General features: G+C 45.2%; 1 protein-coding gene across 4 annotated transcripts in view; it reads left to right on the top strand.

The window, feature by feature from the left end:
- Positions 1-11,477: 11,477 nt before the first annotated feature.
- The window catches only part of EPHX1 (epoxide hydrolase 1), a 45,879-nt gene continuing 39,773 nt past the window's right edge, over positions 11,478-17,583 (top strand). The window contains exon 1 of one of the 4 annotated variants that reach the window (XM_070256082.1): positions 11,478-11,664. The gene's annotated coding sequence lies outside the window, so the exon portion shown is untranslated. Of the gene's footprint in view, positions 11,665-14,120; positions 16,323-17,583 lie in introns of those variants that run through there. The other 3 variants (XM_023632537.2, XM_070256083.1, XM_070256086.1) reach the window with 3 other exon arrangements.

The raw sequence follows: 17,583 nt of genomic DNA, 5'->3' as shown, positions 1-17,583 counted from the left end.
ACAACAGGATGGATGAATCTCAAAATAATTATGCTGAATGTAAGAAGCCGGACATAAGAGTGCATCCTGAATGATTTAATTTACATAAAATTCTAGAAAATGCAAACTAATCTACAGTGACCACAGATCACCGTCTCCTTGGGGAGGAGAGGAGATGTGAATGGAAGGGAATACGATGGGACATGAGGAAACTTTTGGGGGTGATGGATATATTCACTTATCTTGATTAGGGTGACAGTTTCATGGGTGTACACATAACCAAAACTTATGAAATTGTATATTCTAAATATTTGTGGTTTGTCGTATGCCAATTATTCCTCAAAATGTTTTGAAAAAGAAAACAGGGAGAACCTACTACAAAAGCCACAGTCAGCTGACAGCCTCCAGTTGGCACACCTGTGAGATCTGCTGCAGGTGCACCCCAGCGCTACCCTCTTCTTAGGTTGCTTCCCAGGTGTCAGACCTGCGTCATGGCCTGAGGTCCCTACCTGCTCCTGCTCCCTTGCCCCTTCGCAGGCATTTCTGCCAATAAATCTCCACTTCTTCTTCCATCTTGGTGTGTGCTTTCTGGAGGACTTGAGTTGACACAGCATCTCCAAACTTGTGTTATCTGTTTGAATTCTAAATTTTTTGCTAACTCTCTGTTGGGTTGTCATTTCCTTAAGGGTTCTTGGGACCTTGGACAAGTTAGTTAACCTCAATGCCTCAGTTTCCTCAGATGTCAAATGACAATAATAGTAGTATTTACCTCATAGAGTTGTTAGGAAGATTAGATGAATTAACATTTATAAAGCACTTAGAACAGTGCCTGGCACATAGTAATTTCCATGTGTTCATTAAATTTAAAAAAGAGGAATCCTCTTCATATTCAGAAGATCCTTTGTTAACTAGGTTGCAAGCATTTTCACCCGTTCTGTCACTCGTATTTTATCTTTGTGTACGGATACTGTTTTGGTTCCTTGGAAACTTAATTTGTTTCCTATGGCTGCTATAAGAAATTACCACAAGTTTAGCAGCTTACAACTACACAAATGTCTTCTCTTACAGGGCCAGAAGTCCGAAATGCATCTTAAAGGGCTAGAGTCCAGGTGTCTGCAGGGTGCGTTCCTTCCGGAGGCTCTAGGGGAGAACCTGTTTCTTTGCCTTCCCCGCCTCCAGTCGCTGTTCGCATTCCTTGGCTCACGCTCTGCATTGCATCACCTTTTCTGCCCTTACTTCTGTCGTCAGATCTCCTTCTTCCTCCTTTGACCTTCTTGCCTCCCTCTTATAAGGACCCTTGTGATTACATTGTGTGACCACTCAGACAACCCAGCATAAGCTCCCCATCTTAATCATGTCTTCCAAGTCCCTTTTGCCATATAAGGTAACATTCACAGGTTCTGGGCATTAGCTCATGAATATCTTTGGGGGAGCCATTATTCAGCCTACCACAGATGCCCCGTGTCATACAGAAGTTTCAGATGTTGAGAACAGTCGCTTGCTCTCTTAGTCCCTTCCTCTATAGTGTTGGTCTGACATCAGTCTTCTTGATAGTCATGCACGTGCAACCCAGAGATGCAGGGAAGTTAAAGCCTGTGAGGTCACCCTTGACCAATAAGGGATGGGAACTGACACTCTCACTTTTTGTCCCCTGGGTGGACAGTTCTGAGACTCGTTTTGCAAAGCTTCTCAGAAGGTCCCACAGAACCAAACCACCACTTGCCCAGAGCATGGCCGATTGAAAACACACCCTTGCCTTACCTTTTCCTCCTTTACATTTCACCTCCCAGCCCTGACTCCTACCCTGGGGTGACTTCCCAAATAAGCTACTTATATGTAAGCCCTTGTCTCAGGCTCTGCTTTCAGGGGAACCTAGACTAAAAGAACGAAAAAGAGCTCTTGGAAATTAAGAACATGATAGCTGAAATGAAAAAGTAGAGGTATGAAAAGAAAACATTGCAGAGATAGCTCAGAAAGTAGAGCCGAAAAGAAAAAAGAGGTAGAAAAAAAGGAGAGAGAGGATAGGAAAAGCAGTTCAGAATTGGATAGTAGGAATTCCAGAAAAAAGAAAATGCAGTGGAAGAAGTCATCAATAAGATCATTTAAGAAATTTTTGCAAAATTAAAAGACATGAATTTCCAGACTGAAAGGGCCCTCTTAGTACCTTGTACAAAGGATGAAAGTAGACCAGACATCAAGACTGATGATCTCGGAATTTCAGAAAGTGGGGATAAAGAGAAGATCCTATAAGCTTCCAGAAGATCTTTAAAAAGATGTTTAAAAGGATCAGGCATCAGAATAGCTTTGAACTTCTCAGTGGCCATACAGGAAACTAGAAGATCATGGAGCAATGCCTTCAAAATTCCATCCTGGAATTTTTTATTTTTTATTCAGCCAAAACCATTAATTAATGGGGAGCATTGAATAACGACATTTTCGGACACATTTAGGTTAAGTTTACCATTTACAACCTCCCAATCTCAGTACTTTGAAACAAGTTTATTTTTTGCTCCAATTACAGGTGGCTGTGGCTCCACATCCCTGCTCCTGCTCCACTTCTTCCTTCCAGGGTCCACGACGAAAGAGCAGAACCTCACAACAGCTCTTAGAGCTTCTGCTCAGATGTCACATCATAGTCTATTGATCAAAGCAAGTGACCTGTCCAAGCCTGATGTCAGTGACCTGGGGAATTATATTCATCCACAGGGAGGCACTGGACATCACATAGCAAAGAGCAGGATATATAAGCAGTGAATCCCTGGGAACAATAATCTACTACATGATGTCTCAAAAATTTACCTCCCATATACCCTTTTGCAAGAAGCCCATCAGGAATGTGTTCTTCTAAAATGAGGGAGTGAACCAAGGAAGACGAAGAGGTGGGATTTAGGAAGGGGATACCTAACACAGGAGACAGCAGGACGGAGTCCCCAGGATGGTGAAGGGGAACTCAGTGACAGCTGTGCACCAGGGATGGAGAACAGACCAGGTCAGAGGCGGGTCATTAGGCTCCGCAGGCACTTTAAGAAAATGAAATTGAAGAAAATCTGATGTGAATGAATTTGCTATGAACGGTTTAGGTAATTAATAGAGAGGTTAGTGCTGAAGTTGTGGCTGGAAAATTAAGCAAATATTAAATATATTAATTCTAGGGAAAACAAACAGAAAAAGAAAATTAATCATAGTTACTACATTCAGCCCTGAATTACCTTCATAATAATGAAAACACTGAATATTGATATAACTCAAGTTATTTTGGGAATACGGGGAAGGGTGGAAGTCCAAGTAGTGAGGTCCATTGAAGAAAGAACTAATTTCTGTATCTGTTGAGGTCTTCAACAGATAGTGCCAAAGATGAGGTTTAAAAAAAAAACATAAATATAAATAGACCATTATAAAAATAATCAGCTACAAGGGTTAAGCCTGGTTTTTGCGCTTCAGGGAGAATGGGGCATGAGGGTGGCGCAGCAGAAGGACTAAAACTGTTGTCTTGAACACCTTGTAGAGACAGTTGACGCTTCCAACAATTGACTGTGATTAAAATACGGAGTTTAAATAACCATTGCCCCAAGGAGTGATGTCAGCAACATGGCAGAGTGAACTGTTCCTTTTGTCTCTCCCCCTTCAAACTCCAACTAAATGCACCTTCATTGATCAGCAGAGGACACCCACGCAGCACATCAAGATGCCTGAGAGACCTGTGCAGCTATACATCTGAAGGTGGATGGATTAACCCTGGGGAGGTGGTGGACATAGGTGAGCACTATCCGGCCCCCAGGCAGCCCAGTACCTGCATGTGACTGCTCTCCCGGCTGGAGTGCTCATAGCACTGCTGCGGCCCCAAGGGTGGGAGCATGTCTCAGTGTGAGTGTGGGAACAGGTGATGGCAGCCCTGAGCCCCCGTGTGATCACTTCCTCATCCAGTGGGAGAGTCCACAGGGCCATGGTCCACAGAAAGAGGCTCAGGCTCGGATCCAGTGGGGAGGGCCCACCCACCAAGCACAAAGCTGGTGCAACCTAGGAGCAGACAGCGGTGTATCTGTGAGCCTGGGTGAACAAGCTTCTGGCTGCCTCGAATGCACATAGTACCACTGCAGCCCCAAAGTGGGGAGTGTGACTCGGCAGGACTGTGGGAGCGGGCAGCAGCAGCCCTGAGCCCCTGTGTGATCCTCTCTGGTCCAGTGGTAGAGCCCATAGTCCCACCACAGACCCAGGGAGTGGCTCTGGCTTGGACCTAGTGGGGGACCCCGCCCACCAAGCACAACAGCTGGTGAGACCTACGAGAAGATAGCAGTAGATTTACGTGCCCAGGTGAACAAGCTTCCAGCTGCCACCCATAGTACCGCTGCAGCCCCGAATGCGGGAGCACATCTCAGTGGGACTGTGGGAGCAGGTGGCAACAGCCCTGAGCCCCCACGTGATTGCTTTCCCATTTGGTGGGAGACCCCACAGGGCCGCTGCGACCCCAAGGAGTGGCAGACTCAGACAGGCACAGCTGACAGGATTTGCAGTGGGCTCAGATTACACAGCCCCTACCCCCACCCCAGTGTCAGTAGATGGAACCTGTGATCAGATACTATCACTATGCAATGGCACAAATTCACTCCATCAAATGATATAAAGAAATATATTAGTACTCCAGACCAGCAGGAAAAAGACATACGCCCAGAAATCAGTCCTGAAGGCACAGAAATCTACAATCTAAGTGACAGAGAATTCAAAACAGCTATCATAAAAAAGTAGTGAGTTACAAGAGAATTCAGAAAGAGAGTTCAATGAAATCAACAAAATTAATGAACCGAGGTAATTCTTCACGAAAGAGATTGAAACTATAAAGAAAAACCAATGAGAAATGTTGGAGATGAAAAACACAATGGATGAGATAAATAAAAATCTAGAGTCCTTAAATAACAGAGCTGATATGATGGAGGATAGAATTAACATAGAGGATAGGAAGACAGAAATGCTTCAAACGGAAGAGGAGAGAGAACTAGGACTAAAGAGAAATGAAGAAATGCCCTGAGAAATATCCGACTCAATAGGAAATGCAGCATAAGAATTAGAGGTATGAGAGGGAGAAGTGGGAGAGAAAGGAGCAGAGAGCTTGTTCAAAGAAATAGTAGCTGAGAACTTCCCAAACCTGGAGAGGAGCTGGAATTAATGTATATGAAGCCAATACAACCCCTAATTATATCAATATAAAAAGACCTTCCCCAAGGCGTGTAGTGGGAAAGCTGGCAAAAGTCTATGACAAAGAAGAAACTTAAGGGCAGCAAGGCAGAAGAAAATAACCTACGAAGGAACCTCTGTCAGGCTTTCAGTGTATTACTCAGCAGAAATCTTACAAGCTAGGAGAGAGTGGAATGATATATTTAAAATTCTGAAAGACAAAAACATTCGATCAAGAATACTCTATCCAGTGAAAATATCCTTCAGATATGATGGAGAAATAAAAACTTTCCCAGATAAACAAAAGCTGAGGGAGTTCATCACAAGACACCCCCCTACAAGATTGGATCAAGAAGGCCCTCATAGCTGGGGAAAAAAAAAGAAGAAGAAGAAAGAGTTTACAAAGCCTTGAGCAAGGAGATAAATGGGCAGACAAAATCAGAAAGATGCTACTCTTTATCAGAACAACTTAGCAAACAATTATAACTCTAAAGATAAAGGGAAAGAAAACATTAAAAATAAATATAATCACTTAATTTTAACCACAAATTCACAACCCATAGCGGAATAAGTTGTGACGACAACAACAACTTAGAAGGGGAAGAGGAAAGGGATGAAACCTGCTTAGACTAAAGGAATAAGAGGCTATCAGAAAATGGACTATCTCATCTACGAGATCTTTTATACAAACCTCACAGTAACCACTAAACAAATATCAGAATAGAGACACAAATGATACATAAAGAGGAAACTGAGAAAACCATCACAGAGAGTCACCAAACTTAACTGGTAGTCTGAAATATAGGGGATGAGAAACAAGGAAAATACAAACAACTGGAAAACAAGTGATAAAATGGCAGCATTGAGCCCTCATATATCAATAATCACTCTCAATGTAAATGGACTGAATTCCCCAATCAAAAGACAGAGCGGCAGAATGGATTAAAAAAACAAGACCCAAGGGCTGGGCCAGTGGCCTATGGTTAGGTTCATATGCTCTGCTTCAGCAGCCTGGGGTTTGCTGGTTTGGATCCCGGGCGTGGACCTACACACTGCTTATCAAGCCATACTGTGGCAGACATGCCACATATAAAATAGAGGAAAATGGGCACAGATGTTATCTCAGAGCCAATCTTCCTCAGCAAAAAAGAGGAGGATTGGTGGTGGATGTTAGCTCAGGGTTAATATACCTCAAAAAAACAAAGAAAAAAAAACAAGACCCAAAAGTTTGCTGCCTCCAGGAAATACATCTCAGCTCTAAAGACAAACACAGGCTCAGAGTGAAGGGATGGAAGACATACTTCAAGCTACTGGCAAACTAAAGAAAACAGGTATTGCCATACTTGTATCAGACAAAGTAGACTTCAAGGTAAAAAAGACAATGAGAGACAAAGAGGGTCAGTATATAATGATAAAAGGGACATTCCACCAAGAGGACAAACACTTATAAATATATATGCACCCAACACACGAGCACCAAAATACATAAAGCAACTACTAACAGACCTAAAATGAGACATTAACAGCAACACAATAATAGTAGGGGACCTTAACACCCCACTGTCACCTATGGATAGATCAACCAGACAGAAAGTCAACAAGGAAATAGTGGAACTAAACAAAAAACTAGACCAGATGGACTTAATAGACATATATAGAACACTCCATCCAAAATCAGCAGAATGCACATTCTTCTCCAGTGCACATGGAACATTCTCAAAGATAGACAATATGTTGGGAAACAAGGCAAGCCTCAATAAATTTAAGAAGACTGAAATCATATTAAGCATCTTTGCCAACCATAATGCTATGAAACTAGAAATCAACTACAAGAGAAAATCTGGGAAAGTGACAAACTTGGAGACTAAACAACATGCTACTGAACAACCAATGGATCAATTAAGAAATTAAAGGAGAAATCAAAGAATATCTGGAGACAAATGAAAATGAGCATACACCATACGAACTCATATGAGATGCAGCAAAAGCAGTCGTGAGAGGGAAATTCAAAGCAATACAGGCCCACCTTAACAAACAAGAAAAATCTCAAATAAGCAATCTTAAACTACACCTAACTGAACTAGAAAAAGAAGAACAAACAATGCCCAAAATCAGTAGAAGGAGGGAAATAATAAAAATTAGAGCAGAAATAAACAAGATTAAAACAACAGCAACAACAAACAGTAGAAAGGATCAATGAAACTAAGAGCTGGTTCTTTGAGAAGATAGAAAAAACTGACAAATCTTTAGCTAGACTCACTAAGAAAAAAAGAAAGAAGCCTCAAATAAATAAAATTATAAATGAAAGAGGAGAAATTACAACAGACACTACAGAAATACAAAGGATTACAAGAAAATACTATGAAAAACTATATGCCAACAAACTGGACAATCTAGAAGAAATGGATAAATTCTTAGACTCCTTTAACCTCCCAAAACTGAACCAAGAAGAAATAGAGAATCTGAATAGGCCTATCACAAGTAAAGAGATTGAAACAGTAATCAAAAACTTCCCAAAAAACAAAAGTCGAGGACCAGATGACTTCTTTGGAGAATTCTACCAAACATTAAAAGACAATTTAGTACCTATCCTCCTCAAACTATTCCAAAAAATTGAAGAAGACAGAACAGTTCCTAACACATTTTACGAAGCCAACATCACTCTGATCCCAAAGCCGGACAAGGAAAACACAAAGAAGGAAAACTATAGACCAATATCGCTAATGAAGCTAGATGCAAAAATCCTCAACAAAATATTGGCAAACTGAATACAGCAGTACATTAAAAATATCATACACTGTGATCAAGTGGGATTCATACCAGAGACACAGGGATGGTTCAACATCCACAAATCAATCAATGTGATATGACACATTAACAAATGAGGAATAAAAGCCACATGATCATCTCAGTAGATGCAGAGAAAGCATTTGACAAGATCTAACATCCATTTATGATAAAAACTTTCAATAAAATGGGTATAGAAGGAAAGTACCTCAACATAATAAAGGCCATATATGACAAACCCACAGCCAACATCATACTCAACGGGGAAAAATTGAAAGCCATCCCTCTGAGAATAGGAACAAGACAGGGGTGCCCACTGTCACCACTGTTATTCAACACAGCACTGGAGGTTTTGGCCAGAGCAATTCAGCAGGAAAAAGAAATAAAAGGAATCCAAATTGGCAAGGAGGAAATGAAACTCTCGCTGTTTGCAGATGATATGATTTTATATATAGAAAACCCTAAAGGATCCATCAGAAAACTATTAGAAATAATCAACAGCTACAGCAAAGTTGCAGGGTACAAAATCAACTTACAAAAATCAGTTGCATTTCTTTTTCTTTCTTTCTTTTTTTTTTTTTTTAGGAAGATTAGCCCTGAGGTAACATCTGCCACCAATTCTCCTCTTTTTGCTGAGGAAGACTGGCCCTGAGCTAACATCCGTGCCCATCTTCCTCTATTTTATATGTGGGACACCTGCCACAGCATGGCTTGATAAGTGTTGTATAGGTCCATGCCTGGGATCCAAACTGGCAAACCCTGGGCCAGCTAAGCAGAGTGCATGAACTTAACCACTATATCATTGGGCCAGTCCCCTAGTTGCATTTCTATACTCTAATAACAAACTAATGAAAGAGAACTCAAGAATACCATCTCATTTACAATTGCAACAAAAAGAATAAAATATCTAGGAATAAATTTAACCCAGGAGACCTATACAATGAAAACTATAAGACATTATTGAAAGAAATTGATGATGATGTAAAGAAATGGAAAGATATTCCATGCACATGGATTGGAAGAATAAACATAGTTAAAATGTCCATACTGCCCAAAACAATCTACAGATTCAATGAAATCCCAATCAGAATCCCAATGACATTCTTCAGGGAAGTAGAACAAAGAATCTTAATTCATATGGGGCAGCAAAAGACCCTGAATAGCTAAAGCAATCCTGAGAAAAAAGAACAAAGCTGGAGGCATCACAATCCCTGACTTCAGAATATACTACAAAACTAATCAAAACAGCATGGTACTTGTACAAAAACAGACACATAGATCGATGGAACAGAATTGAAAGCCCAGAAATAAATTCACACATCTACGGACAGCTCATCTTTGACAAAGGAGCTAAGAACATACAATGGAGAAAGGATCTCTTCAATAAATGGTGTTGGGAAAACTGGACAGCCACATGGAAAATAATGAAAGTAGACCATTATCTTATACCAGATACAAAAATTAACTCAAAATGGATCAAAGACTTGAAGCTAAGATGTGAAACCATAAAATTCCTAGAAGAAAATTTAGGCAGTAGACTCTTTGACATCAGTCTTAGAAGGATCTTCTCAAATACCGTATCTACTCGGGCAAAGGAAACAAAAGGAAAAATAAACAACTGGGACTTCATCAGACTAAAGAGCTCCTGCCAGGCAAAGGAAACTAGAAACAAAACGAAAAGACAACCTACCAACTGGGAGAAAATATTTGCAAATCATATATCCGACAAGGGGTTAATCTCCAAAATACATAAAGAACTCACACAACTGAACAACAGCAAAAAAACAACCCGATCGAAAAATGGGCAGAGCAAAGGCTTAATATCCATAATATATAAAGAACTCTCACAACTCAACAACAAAAAATCAAACAACCCAATCAAAAAATGGGCTGGAGACATGAACAGACATTTCTCCAAAGAAGATATATGGATGGCCAATAGGCACATGAAAAGATGCTCATCATCGCTGATCATCAGGGAAATGCAAATCAAAACTACACTAAGATATCACCTTACACCCATTAGAATGACAAAAATATCTAAAACTAATAGTAACAAATGTTGGAGAGGGTGTGGAGAAAAAGGAACCCTCATACACTGCTGGTGGGAATGCAAACTGGTGCAGCCACTATGGAAAACAGTATGAAGATTCCTCAAAAAATTAGAAATAGAACTACCATACGATCCAGCCAGCCCACTACTGGGTATTTATCCAAAGAGCTTGAAGTCAGCAATCCCAAAAGTCCTATGCACCCCAATGTTCATTGCAGCATTATTTACAATAGCCAAGACATGGAAGCAACCTAAGTGCCCATCAACAGATGATTGGATAAAGAAGATGTGGTACATATATACAATGGAATACTACTCAGCTGCAAAACAGAACAAAATCATTCCATTTGCAATACCATGGATGGACCTTGAGGGAATTATGTTAAGTGAAATAAGCCAGCGAGAGAAGGACAATCTCTGTATGACTCCACTCTTATGAGGAATTTAAAAATGTGGACTAAGAACAGTTTAGTGGATACCAGGGGAAAGGTGGGGTGGGGGGTGGGCACAAAGGGTGAAGTGGTGCACCTACAACACGAATGACAAACATTAACGTACAACTGAAATTTCACAAGATTGTAACCTATCATTAACTCAATAAAAAAAATTTTAAAAAATGGGCAGAGGATATGAACAGATATTTTCCCAAAGAAGATATACAGATCGCCAACAGGCACATGAGATGTTCAACATCACTAATCATCAGGGAGATGCAAATCAAAACTACACTAAGATACCACCTTACACCCTTTGGAATGGCTATATTCACCAAGACAAAAAATAACAAATGTTGGAGAGGGTGTGGAGAAAAGGGAACACTCATACACTGCTGGTGGGAAGGCCAACTGGTGCAGCCACTATGGAAGACAGTATGGAGACTCCTCAAAAAACTAAAACTAGAAATACCAGCTATTCCACTGCTGAGTATTTATCCAAAGGACTTGAAATCAAGAATTCAAAGAGACTTATGAACCCCTGTGTTCACTGCAGCATTATTCGCAATAGCCAAGATGTGGAAGCAACCCAAGTGCCCATCGACTGATGATTGCATAGAGAAGATGTGGTATATATATACAATGGAATACTTCTCAGCCGTAAAAGCAGAGAAAATTGTCCCATTTGCAACAACATGGATGGACCTCGAGGGTGTTATGTTAATCGAAATAAGCCAGACAGAGAGAGACAAACACCATACAATTTCACTCATATGTGGAAGATCAACAAACACATGGATAAAGAGAACAGATTAGTGGTTACCACAGGCGAAGGGGTTGGGGTGGGCGTAACAGGTGAAGGGGCCCATCTGTATGGTGACTGACAAATCAGAATGTACAACTGAAATTTCACAATGTTTAAACTATTATGACCTCAATAAAAACAAGAAAACAATCCCCCAACTCCTGCAAAACAAGAACAAAGTGATTCTCATACTCAGGCGAGGCATAGTCATAATGCAGTGTCCCTCGCAGGCCCACAGGGGGCCCCAGACGGCCTTTACTGCTTTTGAACTTGGTGTTTACAGACAAGCTGCTGTTGCCCTTTGATCTGCGCCTGATTATGTTGCTGACCGTTGCCCTTGAAGTCCTGAGAATGTTATGTATTCAGAGATTTCAGGAAACTGGGGAGAAGTGGTTGGGGATTCAGTGTGAATTCATTTAAAAGAATTTCCAGGACTGGTGAGTAAAAATCCTTCCTCTCTGTGGACATGGGAAAGTGCTTAAAAATCCAACATTTTGCACCTTTTCTCTTCATTTGCATCTATTTATAAATATGAAATCTATATAAAATCTAAAATTAGTTTCTGTTTGTCATGACTCGGTGCATAGGATTTTGTCATTTCTGATACCTCCTAACAGATAACTTTGTAAATTGTCTTATCCATTATACAGGGGCAAGTTTCTAGAAACTGGGGATTATGCTTGTGTTTTATTTCTTGGTTGGTTTGTTGGTAGCACCATATGCTAACAAATGATTGGTAAGTATACTTGATTATAAAAATGACGAAAAGACACAGATATGAAACAATTCTGTGTGATTAGTATTCCTACAAAATGCTCTCTCTCTAGGACATTTTGTGAAACAGCCTTTTGGGATCCCCACCCCAACTCCTTTAATGTCCCAGTGGATTTATAATCTGTTAATGTTAAAGTAAATAACACTTTTGTAATGAGTAGTGGGTGATATGCCCTTTTGAGAATCTAACTGTAAGTAAATACATACCAGGTCTGGTGCAATCGATAATCTTTCTATTGGCATCTGGTAAAGGAATTTATTGGTAAGTGTGGGTTGCATCCAGAGAGCAGACTGTGCAGGGCAGGAGCCTGTAGTGAATAAGAGTGGAGGGAGGGGCTGGTCCAATGGTTCCGCGGTTAAGTGCGCATGTTCCACTTCAGTGGCCCGGGGTTCACCGGTTCGGATGCCGGGTGTGGACATGGCACTGCTTGGAAAGCCCATGCTGTGGCAGGTGTCCCACATATAAAGTAGAGGAATATGGGCATGGATGTTAGCTCAGGGCCAATCTTCCTCAGCAAAAAAAGGAGGATTGGCAGCAGTTAGCTCAGGGCTAATCTTCCTCAAAAAAAAAAAAAAAAGAAGAAGAAGAGTGGAGGGAAAGCTTGAGGTGGGAGCACAAAGAAACGGCAGTGGGATGGATCTGAGCCTGGCCTTTGGAAACGTGTAAGACATGCTTTAGAATCCAGAGGCAAACACAATGACATTGACATTTTTGAAGAGTCCAGGCCAGTTATTTTGTAGAATGTTACTTAGTTTGGGGTTTGTCTGATGTTTACTCATGACTAGATTCATATTATGCATTTCTGGCATAAAGGATGTTTCCTTCCTGGTGAGTCAGGAATTGATCTGCAATTTTTATCCAAAATTGTCCCCCCCCCCCCCACATTATTTTTCATTCTACCTGATGTACCTGGAGACTCTCCAGAAGTTTGTACAGAGAAACAGTCTTTGTTCTGATTTCTTTTAAATAGAATTCATTCTAAAGATCACATTATACCCATTCTTTTGCTCCTTAAACCTTTCAAGAGCTTTTGACCGAAAGCAGTGGAAAAAATTTGACTGTCTAAACTTTGCCCTGCAGAGTTGGACCCTGTAACTTATTCATTTATTGGCTGTGGATATGTAGGTTGTACTTTGAAATATCTTGCGCTATCTTAGATTTCATATTTAATGCTGGCTGGAGGATCTAACCAAGGAGGGGAAGGATACTAGGATGCATGAGTGAGCAGTGAGGTTACAGTGAGGTTATATTTTTTATATAAAAATAGCAGCTTTAGGGGCCGGCCCAGTGGGGTAGCAATTAAGTTTGCACACTTGGTGGCCAGGTTTCGTGGGTTTGAATCCCAGTCACCAGCCTACAAGCCACTCATCAGGCCATGCTGTGGCAGCATCCCACATACAAAACAGAGGAAGACTGACACGCATGTTAGCGCAGGGCCAATCTTCCTCACACACACACACAAACACACACAAACAAATCCCAAACTCAAACAGCTTTATTGAGATATAACTCACATACCGTAAAAACACACCCTGAAGTGTACAATTCAGTAGTTTTTAGTACATTCACAGAGTTGTGGCGATGCAACCATCACCAGTATCTAATTTTGGAATGTTTTCATTATCACTGCAGTTTTAAGAGTAACAAATTTAAATCCCCTGCTGAAATGGCCAGAGGCAGAGCTTCTGTTTGAAAGATCTGAGGGGTGGGGGGGCTCTCCCCGGCCGCTAGTTGTGAAGGAGCGCGGAGATGCCACAGACTGCAGGGGCCGCAGAGGGCTTCCCCGGAGGGTGCAGCGTTAAAGGGCAGGAGGCCTCCCCGCTGGCTGCAGGGCCGGTGACTGGAGCACTAAGGATGAAGGTCTGGGATTCACGCAGAAGTCACAGAGCCCCAGCACCCACTGGCCTGGGCCCTGAGCCCCTTCTGAACCCCAGCGGATTTACTAAAAAGCTACTCTCCGGGTGCTGGCAGCGCTGTAGTTCTCAGTCCTCATCATGATGACCTCTCTGAGTAGGTCCTACTTTCATCCAGGCTAGTGCTGCTGACTCTTTGTGTTGAAAGACAAATTTGTTTTTAAATTTCCCCATCCATCCGGGACCAATACATGTGGAAAATACAGTAACAGTGAATTGCTAGAAAGATGAAATACAGAAGACGTGCAAGCTTGGGTTTATTGTTTCTAGCTTCAGCTGACAACGTCCCTGTATCAGGTTGCTGTAAGGGTTCCTAGTCTCCTGGGCTCCGTCTCTGTGCTCGGTCTGCGGATGGCACTTTGAGCAGCTCTCCTCCAAAGCAGAGGCGGAGCCTTAGCGGGGCGAAGGGGCTTTGCCAGGCGCTCAGGTAACCGCGGCGGGGCGGGACTGAACCTGGACGGCCCGGGACCGCCCCGCTCGGAGCCTGGGCGGAGTCAGCGCCGGCGGCGATAGACGAGCTGGGCGGGAGTGTGCAGCCGGCAGCCGGAGGGACCGCGCCTGCCGCCGCCGGAGCCGGGAGCCGGGGAGCCGCCGATCGTAAGCGCCCGGGCGGCGGGGAGCGCGCTCCCAGGACGCCGAGGCGGATCGGGATCGCGGGCTGGGGCGCGGCGGCCGCGGCTGGGGGGCGTGCAGGGCAGCCGGGCGACCTGCAGACAGGCTCACGCTTCTGGGGCGCCCCACAGCTCCATCTCCACCCGAGGGACTGCGGATTCGGACCCCCATCGGGGCGCAGCGGGGGCCCCGGGAGGCTCTCCGGGAGCACACTGCTGCCGGGGCTGCGTCTCGTTCCCGCAGTGAATGCACTTGGCCCGGAGTCGTAAGACCCATCTCAGGGCTTTAGGATGAAGTGGGCTTTCCTGCCATCTCTGTCCGCTGCCCCCGTTTTTCCCTCTCTCGGCCCCTTGCCCTTCTCTCCTGCCTTCTCCGCTCGACGCACAGAAGAGGAAACCGGGCCTGGGGTTAATAGCTCACCGTGTGGGAGAAGCCGAGGAGTGTGATCAGGCCGAGGAAAAGCGCGGCGGGGACCCGAGCGTCAGGCAGCCGCCCTCCCTGGCAGGGGCGGATTCACCGGGAGGCGGTGGAACAGAAGCTTCTGGCCCCTCGCTTGCCCTGGCTCTTCTGAAGCCTTCCTGGTGGGTGGTGGGGGGGTGATGGTGGTGGAGTGGCTCTAGCAATGTTATAATCCTGATTTCGACTTATTTTTCTTAAAGCTGCGTGTCCCTCCCCCCCCCCCTCCCCCGCCATAAGCTTCAGGCTCCACAGAGCCTGCGTCTGCACCTGGCTCCTAGATGGGCACACATCGCCCTCCCTTCCCTGACGCCCCTCTCTGCCCTGGCAGCTCCGTGAGGGCTCTGCCCGTGGGGGTGGGCCGGGAGGTAGGGGGACCGTGCATTTGGTCCCTCAGCGCCCAGCACAGCGCCTTGGCCTGGATTTAGGAGCTGTCGTGGGAAATTGTTGAGGACGGTGGGAATCGTGCCTGTTTCCTTCTGCGCCACTCCACTCGGCAGCCTCCCCTGAATTCAGCACAACTGAAAATAAACATTTGCAGGAAGCCACGGTGCTCCAGAAAGTAGCATTGTCCTCTGGGGCTGGGCTTGCTTCTTTGAAGGAGTCGGGCTTCGGGGTCCCCTGGGGAACTTTCACCAGCCCCACCGGGTCTGACTTAGCGCCAGGCTCTGGGAGTGTTCAGCACACAGTTTTTCTTTCTCAAATTTCTGCACCGGGGAGGGCCATGTGAAGAAGTGTGGGTCGTGCTTAGGGACTGCCCTCTGTGGGAGCATGCCCTTCTGGGGGTTGCAGTTTTGTTATTATAAACAAAATAAACTTGTAAAATATAAAGTCTGTTAGAAGATGTGTGCCACGGAGAAAAGTAAAGCATGGAAGAGGGAAAGGGAGTGTCAGGTGACAGACGAAGGCCACACTGAGAGGTGACATTTGAATAATCCTGAGCAGTAAGGGAGGGGCAGGCTGCTGTCTGGGCTGACAGTTCCCCGGGCTGCGGGAAGAGCAGGTGCAGAGGCCCTGTGGCAGACGCATGACCGGCCTGGATGAGCTTTATGTCTGTTTGCTGAGTGTGGACCATGCTGCCACCAGCGTCCTTTGGTGTGAGCGACCTACTAGATAAACTGAACTGGCCCAGCCTGGGAGCGAGAGGACTCCAAACTTTCTGCTGCCTGCCCCCACCTCTCCGCCATCCCAGTTCCAGGAAAGGGAAGACTTCCATCAAAAATAACTGCTCAGCAAGGCAGCCAGGGTGAACCTCAGGACCATCTGCTCCAACCCACATGCTCTGTGCATGCTCCCACCTGCCTCCCAGCTGGGCCTTCAGCACTCTGGCTGGGACCAGGCAAGTGACCAATGAGGGCTCTTTGGGCAGAGGGACCTTTAGAGAAAGGAGGAGGTGGGGTACCACCCCCACTCTCCTCCTGTGGTGTCCTGATTCATGTCTGCTTCTAAATGCGGCAGCAAGCAGAGCTCCCAGGAAGCCCTGGGTCACCAGTGCACAGCCCCTCCAGTCCACGTTCGAGCCCATCATGTCCCAGGCCCGGGCCCCCAGTGCACAGGGCCCCTCCAATCCATGTCAGAGCCCAGCGTGCCCCAGGCCCAGTGAGTGCCCTCCTGGCACCTTAACTTCCCTTCCAGCATGTGAAGATGGGGTCTGCCCAGACTCCATTTCTCCATTCTTGAGCTGAGATACTCAAAGACATGGAACACAGCTGGGCTTACAAAATCCGGGAGGGCCGAGGGTGGGCTGGTCCCTGGGCTGGAGGGGGATGGAGAGAGCGGGCCTGTGGGGACTTGAGGGGCGTCTAGGGTCTGCTCAAAACTCTCCTCGGATAGGGCCCTAAATCCCATCACTGGTGACTCAGTCCTTTGGGAGGTGTACAATGATGTGGAAAGGTTCATGTCCCAGTTCTGCTGTGAATGTGTCCCCTCCGTGGACCCGATCCGTAAAATGAGCTTGGGCTCTCCAATCCGCAAGAGCCCTCGCAGCTCTGACATGGGCTGTTCTGTGGTCGAGAAGCCCAAAGGGAACATGTAGGTGGAGAGCGGTCGGTTTTGACGGGGCCTGGGTGGGCCCTGCAGCTTCTGCGGGGTGTGCTGAGGGCAGCTTCTGGGGGAATGAGGGCCCTGGCCCAGGGCGTGGGGAGCAGGGCCTCAGACAGGTAAGGGCAGAAGAGTCACTGCCCAGCCTTGCTGGCCTCTTGGGGTCCCCTGTGGGGTGCCTGGGGGTGCTTCTTGGCCTAAGCCGGGCAGTTTAGGAGTCTCCAGGGGGCCGTGTGGGGACGGTGGGCAGAGAGAAGGCCCCCAACAGTCCCTCCAAGAGGGAGCAAAGCTCTGCCAAGGCTCCAGCCGCTCCCTGCCCGGAGGAGGGAGGCGTGGCCGGCACTCCAGAAAGAGCGCCTCTGACCAAGGAAACAACTGTGCAATCCTCCCCTGGGTTATAAAATTAAACACACAGTTGTCCAAAGCAAGTTCAAACCAGAACGGCCTCTTCTGCCATCAAAGTTGACTTGCCTTGCCAGAAAAGGTCATAGTTCATCCTTTCTCACCAGAGAGCAGCTGTTTTCACTCTCTGAAGGCTAGCCTAGAGCCGCCCTCCCGGT

This window comes from Equus caballus, chromosome 30, assembly GCF_041296265.1.
Source record: "Equus caballus isolate H_3958 breed thoroughbred chromosome 30, TB-T2T, whole genome shotgun sequence".
In the NCBI taxonomy this organism is placed as follows: domain Eukaryota; kingdom Metazoa; phylum Chordata; class Mammalia; order Perissodactyla; family Equidae; genus Equus; species Equus caballus.
The sequence above is the reverse complement of the archived record's forward strand: the minus strand, read 5'-3'. Positions and strand labels throughout refer to the sequence as shown.